The sequence below is a fragment of the Podarcis vaucheri genome, assembly GCF_965113315.1.
Source record: "Podarcis vaucheri genome assembly, chromosome: 9".
In the NCBI taxonomy this organism is placed as follows: domain Eukaryota; kingdom Metazoa; phylum Chordata; class Lepidosauria; order Squamata; family Lacertidae; genus Podarcis; species Podarcis vaucheri.
The window spans coordinates 79,254,649-79,270,624 of record NC_138767.1 but is presented as its reverse complement, the minus strand read 5'-3'; the positions used below and the strand labels follow the sequence as shown (position 1 = coordinate 79,270,624).

The window sequence follows — 15,976 nt, the reverse complement described above, 5'->3', positions numbered from 1 at the left end:
GGTTGGCTTGACTCCCTTTCTGGGGGTTGCCGAACGCGGCCTCCAAACGATTGCAAAACCCCGTATAGTCTGCCAGCAAGGGGGGGTCTTGCCTGAGTAGCGGCAACGCCCACTTGGCCGCCTGGTCCTTTAACAAACTAATCAAAAAGTGCACCTTGGTGCGGTCGTCAGGAAAGTTCCGGGCTCGCCCCTGGATATACAGCTTGGCCTGGGCCAGGAACATGGGAAAGCTGGCCGGGGCTCCATCAAATTTCTCAGGCAAAGCCACTGGGTACTTGCCAGGCACCGGGGCGTCGGCCCCAGGAGCCGGTAGGGCTTCCAAGCGTTGCTGAAGTGCCACAACCGCGTCACTGAGCTGCTGCACGGTGTGAGTCAAGGCCTGGTTCTCCTGGGCCAAAGTCACCAGTGCAGCCGCCTGGTCAGCCATGGCCTCTGGCTCTTCCCGAACGCACCCCTACGAAGGGGGAGTGCGGGTGTGGCGGGAGCAAACTGTGCTGGTCCCGGGGGTAAGGTACCGTGAGTGTAGCAGAGTCCACACGAAGAGGGGCGAGGTCCGATGCAGAGAGCCGGGCGGGGAACAGGATCGCTGGAACAGAAGGCTGAGCAGGTAACAGGAACGCCGGATGGTCGGGAACAGGAGGCCGAGCAGGGGACGGGGTACCGGATAGTCAGGAACAGGAGGCCGAGCAGGGATCAAGAACACAGGAAGGTCCGTAGTCAACAACGACGTTGCTCCCGCAACCTGGGACCGGCCTGACTGGGCTTTTATCCTCTTCTAAGGTCAGGGGCGGTCCCGACCCCCAGGAGCCCCGCCTCCTCTGGCCTTAAGGTGAGCACTCCTCCTGGGGGCAACCAGTTCCCTTCGCCTCTCTGCCCTAAGCCTCTGCAGATCAGGAAGAAGAGTAGAAGAAGAGTTTGGATTTGATATCCCGCCTTTCACTCCCCTTCAGGAGTCTCAAAGCGGCTAACATTCTCCTTTCCCTTCCTCCCCCACAACAAACACTCTGTGAGGTGAGTGGGGCTGAGAGACTTCACAGAAGTGTGACTGGCCCAAGGTCACCCAGCAGCTGCAGGTGGAGGAGCGGAGACGCAAACCCGGTTCCCCAGATTACGTGACTACCGCTCTTAACCACTACACCAGGAGAGGCCGAAGGGTTACTGGGCCCTGGAGGAGGCTCACCTGTGGCCACTGAGTCATCAAGCCCCTCTGGGGCCAGAAGGGCTTCACCTGGGACCAGCTCCTGATGCACTGCCACAGGTGCAGGCTCCTCAGCATCTAGACCTTGCCCCAGTTCAGCCGGCCCTGGAGGCGGGGACTCCTGTGCAGGCTGGGATTCCTCTGTTTCATCCTCCGAATCGGAATCCCAGGCCATCACAGTGTACATGTTAGAACATGGGGAGGGATGTCTGTCCAGCAAGCAGGTAAACTTCCTGGGGACGGACTTCCTCCACATGTGACCAGAGGTGGGTGTGGCCTCACCTGTGCAGGTAAATGACAAAAGCACAGGGCAGGCAGCCATCTCTCTCTCTCTGCCATTTTTCTTCAATGAGGAAACATCTAAGGATGCTCTCTTGGCTCCCAGCCAAGAGAGGAGATAAGGACTATCTTGCTACAAGATAGATTCTAAATGTATGTAACTTTTTAAGCCTGCCTGCCTTCCGGGATCATATTGTGAACGGGACGTGAGTAAACTCTTTTATACTTTTATAAAGACTGTGTTGTGTCTTGCATTTTAAGAGGGAACAAAGGGGAAATTACCAGAGTAATTATTATAGAGGTTCTAGCGAACCTGTGCACATGTTACCGTTGCGAACTTGAAGGGGAATGTCTATAAACTCTGCTGATATTTTGGGAACTTGTTAGCACAAGTTGGATAAGGATATAATTAGTCAATATATCCTCTCCTGCACCCCAGAACATTCCCACACTCAGAAGGCACTATATTGATACACCATGCATATGGGATACACATACAGTGTGTATATTTATATATTTATATTTATCTCACTGTCTAGGGCTTGTCTTGTAACTTCTATCCATTATTAAAAATAAAAATAATAACAATAACAATGGAACTGTATTGTTCTATAACTTAAGTTTTGGGTTTCTCCAGTAATACAGCACTACTTTTTTTTTTTTTTACTTAATCTCAAAATAAAGACTTGTAAATTCAAAGGCATAGTGGAGCAGTTAACGTGACTCTTGACTTAGCCAGATGAGTAGTGAGTGCGTCCGTGAGGGAGAAGGCCTCTCTCCTCCACCCTCCATCTCCCTTGCTCTGCTGCTGCTAGCCATCTGTTGATAATTACTGTCCAGTCTCTGCTGAGAACTTGTGATATTTAATATTTCCTCACCACTTGAACAAATAAGCGATAATAACTGCAAGGTAGTTGACCACAGGAGTAGAAAGATGTATAGCATGAAAGAGTCAGTGTACACCTTGGTTTATGAAAACAACTTCGTTTTCTATTAAGGATTAGGGTAAATCCAGGCCCTTGAGATCTGGGAGAATAGATGCATTGAGTTATACAATATCTCAGGGAAACAAGAGAGAAAGAGTTAAGCTTTTAAAACCACAAATATCAAAGGGATTTCAGAAAAGAGAATAAATATCCCTGTGTTTTTCCTCATGTCAATTTTTCATTTGTGCTGTCTTCAGTTCAGGCTAAAAAGAATCTGCCAAGTGTTTTGCCATTCAGGTTTAAGAATCTTCCCATTAGATAACCATTATTTCTTTATCAGTTTAAAATCTTCCTATAAAACAAAACTGGAGTATATGGCAGCGTAAGGATAGGAGGAAGCAACATCGCAAATGTGCTTTAAATATAAATGATATTACATCACAAGAGTAAGAATCAGAGCTGTTCATTTTAGATAGTTTGGTGCACCTGAATTGAGGCTTATATTCTAGGGTTGCCATATGTCTGCATTCCCCCAGATACGTCCTCTTTATAAGGTTTAAAGTGGATTTTTTAAATTATGCAAAATGTCCAGGTTTGTTTTTTTGTTGCTGTCCAAGTACGTCTGGTCCACAGTCTCCACGAGCAAGTGAGCAACCATGGTGGATGGTGCTTTTGAGATTGAGCGTGAGACGTCCAAGGCCTTGATCGCTGGGAAACTACCTTTATTGAAGGAAAATAAAAGAAGGAGGGAGCATGTCTCTCCTGCATGCCTCCCCCTTTTTCATGTGCATGCTCAGGGAATCGGGCTTTTCCTGCAAAGCTGAAGTGAATAAATCTTATATTAGGCCAGGTTGCTCACCGGAGTAAGACGGTCTGAGCATATTACACCGATCCTGGTCCAACTGCGCTGGCTACCAATTAGTTTCCAGGCCCAATTCAAAGTGCTGGTTTTGACCTAGAAAGCCTTAAATGGCTCAGGACCGCAATACGTCAAGGACCGCCTCTTTCCATATGAACCTGTCTGGACCCTGAGATCATCTTCTGAGGCCCTTCTTCGTGTGCTGCCTCCTCAAGAGGTCTGGAGGTTGCAACACGAGAACAGGGCCTTCTCTGCAGTGGCTCCCCATCTGTGGAATGCTCTCCTCAGGGAGACTCACCAGGCGCCTTCATTATACACCTTTAGGCGCCAGGCAAAAATGTTCCTTTTTAACCAGGCCTTTGGTTGATTTTATTGACACTTTTAAAATGTGTTTTTTTTGCTGGGCGGGGGGTTATTGGGTGGTTGTTTTTATTTTGATTATATATTTTGTGGTTTCGTATTGTGATTTTGTTCTGTGAAGCACGCCGAGACCTCCAGGTATAGGGTGGTACATAAATTCAATAAATAAATAAAATAAATAAATACTAACCCCGCCACTCCCATATATACCCAGGCACTGAATGCACCCCTTCCATTGCACCATTGATCAGATCGTGAATGCTTAATCAGCAATTTCCCCATGCCGCTTCCTCTCCCCAAGTAGCCTCGCTTTTTAAAGGGAGCGGTGGTTTTCTGGAAGGCTGAGGTGGGGAGGCTTAGACATAACCCGGGTCGAAAGTCGGCAGGCAAGCCCAGTATATTTGGGGAGGGGGGGCGGAGAGTGTCTGACTTTCAAAGCAATACCTTCCAAAGTGGCCAAAGAGAATTTAAAATGCAGGTTGGCTGTTGTTGTTTAAGTTCCTCATGCCTCTCTAGGCAAATGTGTCCTTTTTCTTTTCTTTTCTTTTCTTTTCTTTTTTTTTTTTTTTGCTTTTCAAAATATGGCAACCCTATTATAGTCTAACTAAGAACTAATCTTTTTGCCTGGACATTCCCAAATTAACTGACTTTTATGCTGCAATCTGGGTGTTGTTGTACTGTTTTGGTTCACTGTAAAACCCCCTGAGATTTTCTTTTTTTAATGAAAAATGGTCTGGAAATATTCTAAATAAATAATATTTTTACAACGCTTTGGTTTACAGAAGAGTTAAAGCACTTACAAATTCTCCCATGGGATCTAGGTGTGGACATTGTAGATTAAGGTGTCTTCCTAAATTTCTGCACTGTATACAATACTGTATTAAGCAAGTTCTATAGTGTCACAGAGGGAGATTAAAAAAACTGATGCAAGGCAGGCGGGCGGACACACACACACACACACACACACACACACACACAAATAAACAGCAGCAGCAGCAGAAATTGAAATTGGCAGGACTCATTTTGACAAATTGTGGGGTTATGGTGAAAATTATTTATTTATTCATTCATTCATATCTTTATTGGGATCACAGGCAGGCAGGGAAAGTTTTCTTTCCTGATACAAAACATAATTCCAAAGCTGCTGTTCGTGTTGGAGAGAAACTCTCCCATCAACACGGCAGTCCTCTGGTCCATCAACAAGAGCTAGGCAAATAAGGAAAAATGCATGCACAGAATTGCACAATGAATTCTGGAGCAAAAATGGATATTGTTTAGGCAGTTAGGTTTTGCGATGCAGAATATAATGGCATGCTGATGACTTCCAAGAGCACACAAAGAACATGGTTTGTTAATTTGAAGCTGGCATTGAAACAATGCAAAAGATGTGAGAAATTTGTTAAAGCAGGTATTAAGCGCTTTATGGTGACTAGTCTATATTGTGCCAAACACCAGAGATTATTTTAAGCAGCTGTCTCTAATTTTCCAATTTGCTCAAGTATCAGTTTGTTCGTCAGCCTGCAGTCAAATCTTAGTAGTCCCCAAAGGCTTGCACTAGCTTTAGATACGCAAGTGATAACTTGGGTGGGCATTAAACTAGGCTTACATCAATGCCCAGCGATGAAGTTTGCAGACCCTCAGTTTCAGATATAAAATCATCATTCAAGCAGACTTTTACTGTAATTCAGGCCTATAACTAGGGAAGGGCATATCATGCTGCTTCTGGTCTGTGTCAATTTTGCATGTGTATTCATAAATCCATTTAAAAAGAGAGAGAGAGAGAGAGAGAGACCCACAAATATTGCATTTATACACATACCTAATACTTACCTAATGCATTTTTGTGTAATTTATCTCAATGTATACATTTCTAAAATATTTTATCCTAAAGTATGCACTTTTTTACACTTAAAAAAATATATTCAAGATCTTTATTCCATAATTTAGAGAAATGCAAAATCTAAAGGATAATTACAGTATGTTCCAATCCAGGAGATGCAGATTAGGTGAGTTCATTTAAAAATGAGGATCAAGTGAAATCCCCCTCGTCCCTTCCCTTTACCTGCAGCATAAGGTAACACATATAATATATTTATATTTTTTATTATTGAAGAGCCTGAAAATACAATGCACAGTCAAAGGATATGGGAGAGACGCCCTGCCCAATGGGCTTACAGTCTAGTTTACAGAATCAAGCAGTAGGAATCAAACGAAATATGGGGCGGAGTATCCAATTTCACTGCCTGAGGCAAAATGGTAATATGCCATCCCACTGCCATTGAATCGTCCCTTACCTGGGTCGTGCAGCGGTACTTGCAAAGAGGCAGCAGTGGTTTCTGGTGAGATCTCGTGTTCTCTGCAAGATCTCGCAAGAATTTGGTAAGATCTCGCTGGTGGCAGCAGGTGGTGGGCCACACAAAGGGGCGCCACCACTTGGGCTTCTGCAGCCCAAGGTGGCTGCCTCATCCCACCCACAGGTGGGCTGGCCCTGACTAAACAGAGCGCTTGAAGGAGAAGGCGGCCATAACTGGTTAGCAGGAGCCAGTCAGGAGACGATGGGTGCAGGGTTGCAGGAAGGTCAAGGCTGCCCAGGTGCACCATAGGATTCACTCTGGTACTCCACTGGTGCACCTGAACAGTCTGTGTCCCTCTGTTACCCTACTCTAGAATCAGTTTAGAAAAAGTGTCCCCCCCCCCGCGCATGTGACACAGTTGCCAAAGGCTACTTTTCATGCTACTTGTTTCCGAACTATAGCATTAGAAACTTGACAGGTAGTGACTATATTCATGTTCCTCCTGGTAGCAATGCCCTTTCATTAGGGTGTACACCCAGGGAATTTTTATTCACATTTCCCCCAGCTCCTTTTAAAATGGACAGACAGATTGCAATGGGGGTTCGAACAGGATTCATAGAATGATGCCCTAAATGAATGATGCACATCCACTTTTGATATCTCGAACTTCAGGGGAGATCTTACAATACAATGCGTTTTACACAACTCCTTCCCCTACACTGAAATATATACCAGGGGACGAACCTGGTGTTCAAACTGGAAATATTGAAAACGCAAATTGGCTTTCATTCTAATGTGTCAACATTCGTATCCCCTCACTTTCAAAATCCAGACGTGCTCTGCTCTGTGTACCAAATTTCATTGCAATACCTCATTTTCAACTAAAGTGTTGCACGGCAAGAAAACAAACTTAAAACTAAATAGGATGACCACCAAGCCAAATGCCTCACTTCAATTGTCCAGTACTCAAAGCCCAGTGAAAATAAGAATTTAGTACCCTAGACTTTATATTATTTTAACCTTTTATTGGTTACCATTATTGAATATTACATTAAAATGTTCTTTGAATATACAGTGTGGGGGTCTTTGTAGAAGTGTGCTTTTGTTGTTCCTGATTCCTCCTTTTTTTACATAGATGTAAGAAAACTGCCATGGGCTTCAGAGTTCTCAGTTTCTGTCCTTGTCAATGGGGAACCTTAAAATGGAGGTTGTTAGAGGCAAAAGGTTTGCTCGCGTTGCCTGAGGTGTTGGTTTTCATCCTTGCTTCCTCCGCCCGCTTGGAGAGCAACAAATATTAACTGCTACTGCAATACTTCATTAAACAAATATTTGTGTAAATCACAGTGTGAATATGCGAAGTGCTTTGATGGGCAAAGAGAAGTCGTTCCCCATGTCCTTGTTTCTTGTTTTAAACACAGAGCTGAAGTGCTCTATACACTGACCTGAGCTTTGCACTCCTGCTGCTCCAGATCAGCTTGAGTCCCCCGTTCTTCCTTTTATTCACAATTGGTTTACAGCTGAATTACTGAGCAAAATGCAGACTTTCTATTACAATGCAGCACTTCTTCTCATGTGCAAGCATTTAGGGTTGACACCTGGGGTTTTCATCCTGGGGTTCTGAAAGTGGCCTCTGACACGGAGGGCAAGCTTTGCCCCACCTTCATGAGATCAGTCACTTACCGACTACATTCTACTGAATGGAAGGACACTGCTGGAGTTAAAGTGTATACTGAGGCATGCCAAAAAAATATATGTCTCAACCAAACTCCTGTTAACAGGCTTTTGGTGGTGCTACATCATTGTTTTAAGTGACTTCTCTAGGTTTCAACACACTGACGTTTTTGACTGGCTTTATATGTGTGCATTGGCTATACAGTTTTTTGAGGTATGGCTAAACATCTGTACAGGAAAGACAGATAATGTCATGTCATGCGTTGCTGCTTAGCTACAATTGTTTATATGGTGAGCTTCCAAGTCATTTTATAGCTTTCATGGTGCCTCCCCCCCCCCCGTGTTGCTGCATAGATTGGTGGAGTTTTTCACTTTCCTTTGAAGATGAAGAATATTCTGCTGTTGTCTTGGGGATCAGACTAAGCCTGCATACACAGGACAGTTTATTCTAGAATCAAGGGAGACTGAGTTATTCTTTCTACCTGGTTCACACACATTCTAGAACTACCTCATATTTTTTGCCCCTGAAAAGTGCTTCTTCACTGGTTTCGTTCCAAAAATAAAGTCACATTGCAATTTGCTTCTGCATTACCCTGTAGAGAACAGATGTAGGCATTCCCAGCAATGTCCATTATGTTGTGAGTGGGCAAATATCAAAACCAAGAGAAGGTCTAACAAATGTGTCCTCTAATCAAAGGGAGGGTTTTCAAATACATGTCAATAAACCACAGCCACCCATCTGAAGACTGAAAGCAGTGTGATGAGGAAGAGCACAAATGATGCCATGTTGCAAAAAAACCTGCATTTTTGAGCTACAAATGGCTTAGGGTGTGCAGTCTTAGTACTGAACTGTGGCACTCAGAGGTTTCCTGTGGGAAACGTTAAAGGAAGCTGCAGCCTGTAAAACCCAGAAGAAATTCCCAAAAGTCACAGGACTCTGGCGGCTGGTGTGGTGAGTGAGATAGCGTACTTTCAGTCACTGTGACAAGCAAGGACCTGCATTCTTTATTGAAAGAAGGGGACTTGATATGTATCTGAGTCTCCCAAGAGTGTTGGCAGAGTAGCTAAACTGGAAGCCAAATCAAGTGCAATAGTGGCCCTTGAAATTAAAACAAAGTCCAAACACTTGTTAAAATATTCAGAAGCTTTTACTTGCTTTTTATAGTTAAAGAAGAATATGTACCCTAGACTTTATATTATTTTAACCTTTTATTGGTTACCATTATTGAATATTACATTAAAATGTTCTTTGAATATACAGTGTGGGGGTCTTTGTAGAAGTGTGTACACTAATGCGCAAAGCATGGGAAATAAACAAGATGAGCTTGAGCTCTTGGTACAGCAAACTAAATATGACATAATAGGCATCACTGAAACCTGGTGGGATAAGTCCCACGATTGGAATGTAATAATGGAGGGATACAATCTATTTCAGAGAAACAGACCAGACAAGAAAGGAGGAGGAGTGGCGTTATATGTCAGGGGTGTGTATACCTGTGAAGAGATCCAAGATTTAGAACCTCAAAGCCAAAGTGAGAGCATTTGGGTCAAAATTAAGGGAGAGAAGAATAACAGAGACCTCATTGTGGGAGTTTACTATAGATCCCCAAGCCAAACGGAGGACATAGATGATGCCTTCCTGGAACAGATGGCCAAGCATGCAAAAGGAAGGGAGATAGTAGTAATGGGGGACTTCAATTACCCGGATATTTGTTGGACGTCAAACTCAGCCAAGAGCATAAGGTCAAACAGATTCCTCACTGGCCTTGCAGACAACTTCATTGTCCAGAAAGTGGGAGAAGCAACAAGAGGAACAGCCATTTTAGACCTGGTCCTAACCAATGTTGATGACCTGGTTAGTGGGGTAGATGTGGAAGGATCATTAGGCGCGAGTGATCATGCTCTTCTGAAGTTTACTATACAGCGGACAGTAGCAGCCAAGCATACTAGGACTCAATTTCTTGACTTTAAGAAAGCCGACTTCATAAAACTTAGGGAAGTGCTGGGTGAGATCCCATGGACAGCAATACTAAAAGGAAAGGGAGTTCATGATGGCTGGGAGTTTGTTAAGACGGAGATAGTAAAAGCACGTCAGGCAATACCAATGAGACGAAAACATGGAAGGTGCCTAAAGAAACCAGGGTGGCTATCTAAAGAACTTTTAACTGAATTAAGATTTAAAAAGGATGTGTACAAAAAATGGAAAAGGGGGGAAACCACCAAAGAGGAATTCAAACAAATAGCCAGCACGTGTAGACACAAAGTCAGAAAAGCTAAAGCACAGAATGAACTCAGGCTTGCTAGAGAGGTTAAAAGCAACAAAAAAGGCTTTTATGGGTATGTTCGTAGCAAAAGGAAGAACAAAGAAACAGTGGGGTCACTCAGAGGAGAAGATGGTGAAATGCAAACAGGGGACACAGAAAGGGCTGAACTCCTCAATGCCTTCTTTGCCTCAGTCTTCTCCGATAAAGAAGACAATGCCCGACCTGAAGAATTTGAAGCAAATGATTCAGCAAAGGAAACACAGCCCAGAATAACTAAGGAGATAGTACAAGAATATTTGGCTAGATTAGATGTATTCAAGTCTCCAGGGCCAGATGAACTGCATCCAAGAGTATTAAAAGAACTGGCAGATGTGATCTCAGAACCACTGGCAGTCATCTTTGAGAATTCCTGGAGAACAGGCGAAGTCCCGGCAGACTGGAGGAGGGCAAATGTTGTTCCTATTTTCAAAAAGGGGAAAAGAGAGGACCCAAATAATTACCGCCCAGTCAGTCTGACATCAATAGCAGGGAAGATTCTGGAGCAGATCATTAAGCAAACAGTCTGTGAGCACCTAGAAAGGAATGCTGTGATCACCAATAGTCAGCATGGATTTCTGAAAAATAAGTCATGTCAGACTAACCTGATCTCGTTTTTTGACAGAATTACAAGCCTGGTAGATGAAGGGAACGCAGTGGATGTAGCCTACCTTGATTTCAGCAAAGCATTTGACAAGGTGCCCCATGATATTCTTGTAAAGAAGCTGGTAAAATGCGGTCTTGACTATGCTACCACTCAGTGGATTTGTAACTGGCTGGCTGACCGAACCCAAAGGGTGCTGATCAATGGTTCCTCTTCATCCTGGAGAAGAGTGACTAGTGGGGTGCCACAGGGTTCTGTCTTGGGCCCGGTCTTATTCAACATCTTTATCAACGACTTGGATGATGGACTCAAGGGCATCCTGATCAAATTTGCAGATGACACCAAACTGGGAGGGGTGGCTAACACCCCAGAGGACAGGATCACACTTCAAAACGACCTTGACAGATTAGAGAACTGGGCAAAAACAAACAAGATGAATTTTAACAGGGAGAAATGTAAAGTATTGCACTTGGGCAAAAAAAATGAGAGGCACAAATACAAGATGGGTGACACCTGGCTTGAGAGCAGTACATGTGAAAAGGATCTAGGAGTCTTGGTTGACCACAAACTTGACATGAGCCAACAGTGTGACGCGGCAGCTAAAAAAGCCAATGCAATTCTGGGCTGCATCAATAGGAGTATAGCATCTAGATCAAGGGAAGTAATAGTGCCACTGTATTCTGCTCTGGTCAGACCACACCTGGAGTACTGTGTCCAGTTCTGGGCACCACAATTCAAGAAGGACACTGACAAACTGGAACGTGTCCAGAGGAGGGCAACCAAAATGGTCAAAGGCCTGGAAACGATGCCTTATGAGGAACGGCTAAGGGAGCTGGGCATGTTTAGCCTGGAGAAGAGGAGGTTAAGGGGTGATATGATAGCCATGTTCAAATATATAAAAGGATGTCACATAGAGGAGGGAGAAAGGTTGTTTTCTGCTGCTCCGGAGAAGCGGACACGGAGCAATGGAGCCAAACTACAAGAAAGAAGATTCCACCTAAACATTAGGAAGAACTTCCTGACAGTAAGAGCTGTTCGACAGTGGAATTTGCTGCCAAGGAGTGTGGTGGAGTCTCCTACTTTGGAGGTCTTTAAGCAGAGGCTTGACAACCATATGTCAGGAGTGCTCTGATGGTGTTTCCTGCTTGGCAGGGGGTTGGACTCGATGGCACTTGTGGTCTCTTCCAACTCTATGATTCTATGATTCTATGTGCAACGTATTTACATTCACATGCTTATCCAAGCATGGGCTTAGTTTTTTTTCTTACTTGAAGATTTCAGCTTCTTCCTTCAGCATTCAAACAAACAGAGTCTTTCTCTCTTCCCAGTCCTTGCACTCAGCCTTCTGCACATGACCCAGCTTGGCCATGCAGTTCCTTCTGGGAAGTTTCCACTTTCACCTTCCAGGAGACTCCTCCTTACTGCTTCTTCGGGAGAACATCCGCTTCTGGACTTCTTTCCTACACATACATTCACACAGAAACGTTAGCACTCCCCTTGCCTATTGCGTATAGAGAGAGTGAGAGAACGAGAACATGCAAATAGCAGCTCCTGCAATAATCCACACAAACATTCACTCTCTCAGGTTATGCCATGAGAGAATAGGATTTGTGAGAGAAGGATAAAATCCCAGAGGGGAAGGCTGCATTGTGATATGTTAGGAGAGTTCTCAAACAACGGCAGCAAGAATGAGATGGAAGGAAGGAGAAAAGAAGAATGGCAGATGAAACTGATGGAGTAAGCAGAGATGGCGAAACTGATGGAGAAGATCTGAAACAGGAAGATCAAGTATTTTCTGAAGACTGGAGTAAATTTGTAATTTATTTAAAAGACCACTGTAAACAGTTAAAATCTTTGGCAGGGATGTAATGGCACTTGTAATGTGGAATTACTGGTATTTATGGTAATTATGGCTATATAATAGATGGATAATGGTAAAAGATGCAGCAAATAAAAGATGCAGGAAATACAAACTTAAATATGGAACCCATGGAGGGAAGGAGGGTGGTCCAAAGGTTCAAAATAACCTTGTATTTTAATGTTTGAAATGGTTATGTTTTATATGTATAAAATTATCAAAAACCCAATAAAAAATTATTTTAAAAAGGAGAGTTCTCAAACAATTATCTTAACACAAATATATTTGCTATTGCTCTGAAGATCCATTAAAGATGTTGGAAATGTATATATGGTATGTATCAAGAGAAAAAATCCACCTTGTATTGTGTTGATGTTTCAAATGGCAAACTCAATAAAATAGGAAAGGCCTGCTGATAATAATTAACATCTTCATCAGTGCATGATAAAACAGTCTGTACATCCATATCAGACTATTTCTGCACTATTCCAGCATAATAAATAATTATTAAGATGTCATCCTAGATGCTGAAACTACATTTTAAGTGAAGCTATTGCTATAGATTGCTTTTATTATTTTAATTACTAGTTAGTTGTTAGGAACTTAAATTTTCCAAATATGCAATCCACTTGGAAGTTCTCCTGCACAAAGCCCATTAAAATGAATGAGACCTCTGCAAGAGCATTTTAACTAATATGGAAATTCCTTATGGACATGATAGCTCCAAAGCTTACACAGGCTTGCTGGAACATCTGCTCTCTGCAGAGGTGCATGATCTCATGGCCGCTCTCTTTCCCAAAATGGTTTTGCAGGTTGCACTCTGCTTACCATCTGGTTCTGCTTCTCCATGTGCTGTGTTTTCAGAATGCCAAAGAAAACGCAGAAGTTAGCAGCTTAATAACAATGGTAAGTTGTGTTTTAGGCAGTTTGCCTAGTCCTAACACGACAGGGATGACAGAATATATCTACAAGCAATAAAAAATAAATAGCAACCTTTGTGACATATTAACTTTTCTTTTGATGGAACAGTCATAAAACCACAGTAAAGCACACTCAGCAACAATAACAGTGAACGTTCAGCAGAACCCTTGTGTAAAAGCAACAATTCAAACTGCAAAGACTCCATAGTGACTACTATGAAATATAAGTTACATGGGCAGGAATGTTTGAAGTGTAGGAGTTGTCTCCAGCTAAGAGCTACTCTGAGTAGATCCACTGAAATGCATGGACCCAAGCTATTCTTGTCTATTAATTTCTATGGATCTGTTCTCAGTGTGACTAGCATTGAATGCAACTGTGTGTGTGTTTGTGTGATGGGATATCAGATGTGGAGGGGGGAAACGGACTTGTTTGAAAAATAACTTTTTATTTTCTATGGGCAGCAGAAAGATCTCCTGTGAGAACTCCTTTAAAATGAATGGGAAATACAAAGAAGAACGTAAAGCTCTTGTGCCGATCCTATTTTCCAGAGTGCCATACTGCCCAGCAAATGAAAATGAAGCTTACATTATTTCACCCATTTTCTGTGTGTTGACTTTTAATGTTTTCATGAGTGCCCAGAACCTGCTTTTTAAATGTTTCCTTTGATCACCCTTATGAACGGTCCAGTTACCCACCCCCGTTTTTAACTTCTTGCTGAGGGGGAGGGACAGCCAGGAGACTCAAGCAGCCCTTCGTCTGGGTTCAATGAATGTACATACTGGGGGGGGGGGGAGAGTAGGATTACAAGAGCTGGCCCTGCTCTGCTCTACATGTGTTCAGTTGGCTGTGGCAACAGGCCCTACATATGTACAGAAAGTGTTCGCGCACACTGGCTTGTTAACATCATCATGAGAAGCAGGAACCCCTGTTGTCCACATAGAGCACAGGCAAGCAGTTTGCCCTGTGCATGTATGGTCTGGTTATGCCAACTACATGGTAAATCAGTGGCTGGTCTCCTGCCCCCCTCCTCACCTTCCTGTGAATTCCTTGTATCCGCAATGACTATTTGAATCGCATGGCACCTGGGTCATAAAATTCCCCAGCACTTTTCTTTCACTACTCTTGAAAGCAAGGGGCATTATTCACATGGAATGCATACGGTAAGTGAAGTTGTGCCAGGTGAATAAGATGCCTTGCCCAGTGCCCTCCTAAAGGTAACCTGGCTCAGGGTCTCCTAAAAGCCACAAAGCCCTGCTGTTTTGTGGCATAGCAGGCTTGCCAAATATTGCCCATAGGGCTTCTGTGACTTCAAAAGCTTTTCGAAAAAGAGCTGCCATCTCCCATAATAGTTTTGGGCTACAGGCAACCCCCTATTTATGTGAGGGTTAAACTCCAGGTCATTGCACACATCAGTGGAGGGTGCATAAGGCCGCCCCATTCCGCCCCTGTTTCACCCTCTTCCAGTGCCAAAGACGGTCACATGTGCATTGAAAGTGCGGAAATTGAGAGTTGCCTGTATTAACATTTTTGTGCCCTATCCGTTTTAAGTGAAAACACAGCTAGGAAGAGCACATTTTATTATTATCACCATGAGTTATTTCCCATAAGAAACAAGTTCTAAGTGGTTGACAGTATATGTGGTCTTGCACATGGGATTCATGTACCCTGTGCATTAATAACAAATTACAAATGAGATATTCACTGGTTATGGATTGCATTAAGCTATTGGTCTTTATTTGTGCAGTGTGCAATCTACACCTCCATCAATTATACTACAATGTGATTCTATTTCTCCCAGACAGAACACTTCCTTTGCGACACAGAGAAATTTGAACAAAGCGTGGCAGGAGGGAGGTAAAATGAGGGAGCAGGGAAATTATTGACGTCCTGAATGCGCACAACACACATGAAAATACAAGGAAAGGCTCTGGCTGATCTTTCACCTTTTGTCCCATGGATACCATGGACTTCCCATAATTTTCCAGAACAAGGACTGGAGTCCTATCCAAAAAGAGCTTGTCTGGTGACAAATGGATCTTCTTGCCAAATATTTTGTGTCCCCCTCTTTCCTTCCAGCTCCTGCTCTGTCTCCTTTAGCTCTTTATGAACTGAGTGGTTTATTGTTCTTCAGTTTCTGTCAGACTTTCTGGATTCAGTAGTAATAATGTTTGGCTTTCCCCATTTGCCTATCTTTATGTTTTTAGTATGATTTCTCTAGAGGCATCTCAAAATCCCCTCTGTGCATCTGGGAAAATCTATGGGATAGAATTCTTTTATTAAAACAGTGCAGATTAACCCAGCAGATACACAGCAAGACAGTGCAACAATATTTGAAGGAAAGTGTCTGTAACGCTTTCTCTCTCTTTTTGTTTACAACACAGGCACATTTGCCAGCAATTTTACTGCGAGGCCCACATAGCTCCAGAACAGATTGTATCTGGAAAAGATAATAAGTAAGACGTAACTGTGTCAGGAAGATACTTTTAAGCCTTAACAATTTTACCGTTGCTGTTAAAGCAGGAGGGGGTGCTTGTGGCAGTTTTACATTCTTTATATTTAATAAAGACTGCCTTTTAAACTGAATTAACGTTCCTTCATCTCTGCACACTGGAAATACACGCTTGGTTTTGTGGAATGCGCAGGTAATTGGAAATGGGCAGCATGTTTTTCAACTGTGCCACATACTTTACACAGTTAAATGTACCC

The 15,976-nt window shown here is 43.2% G+C and overlaps 1 long non-coding RNA gene across 1 annotated transcript in view; it reads left to right on the top strand.

Moving 5' to 3' along the window:
- LOC309541152 overlaps nt 1-13,868 on the top strand; it is a 40,963-nt gene extending 27,095 nt beyond the window's left edge. The window contains exons 2-3 of the long non-coding RNA XR_014223645.1: nt 13,162-13,255; nt 13,732-13,868. This is a non-coding gene — a long non-coding RNA (uncharacterized lncRNA). The remainder of the gene's footprint in view (nt 1-13,161; nt 13,256-13,731) is intronic.
- The last annotated feature ends 2,108 nt before the right edge of the window (nt 13,869-15,976 follow it).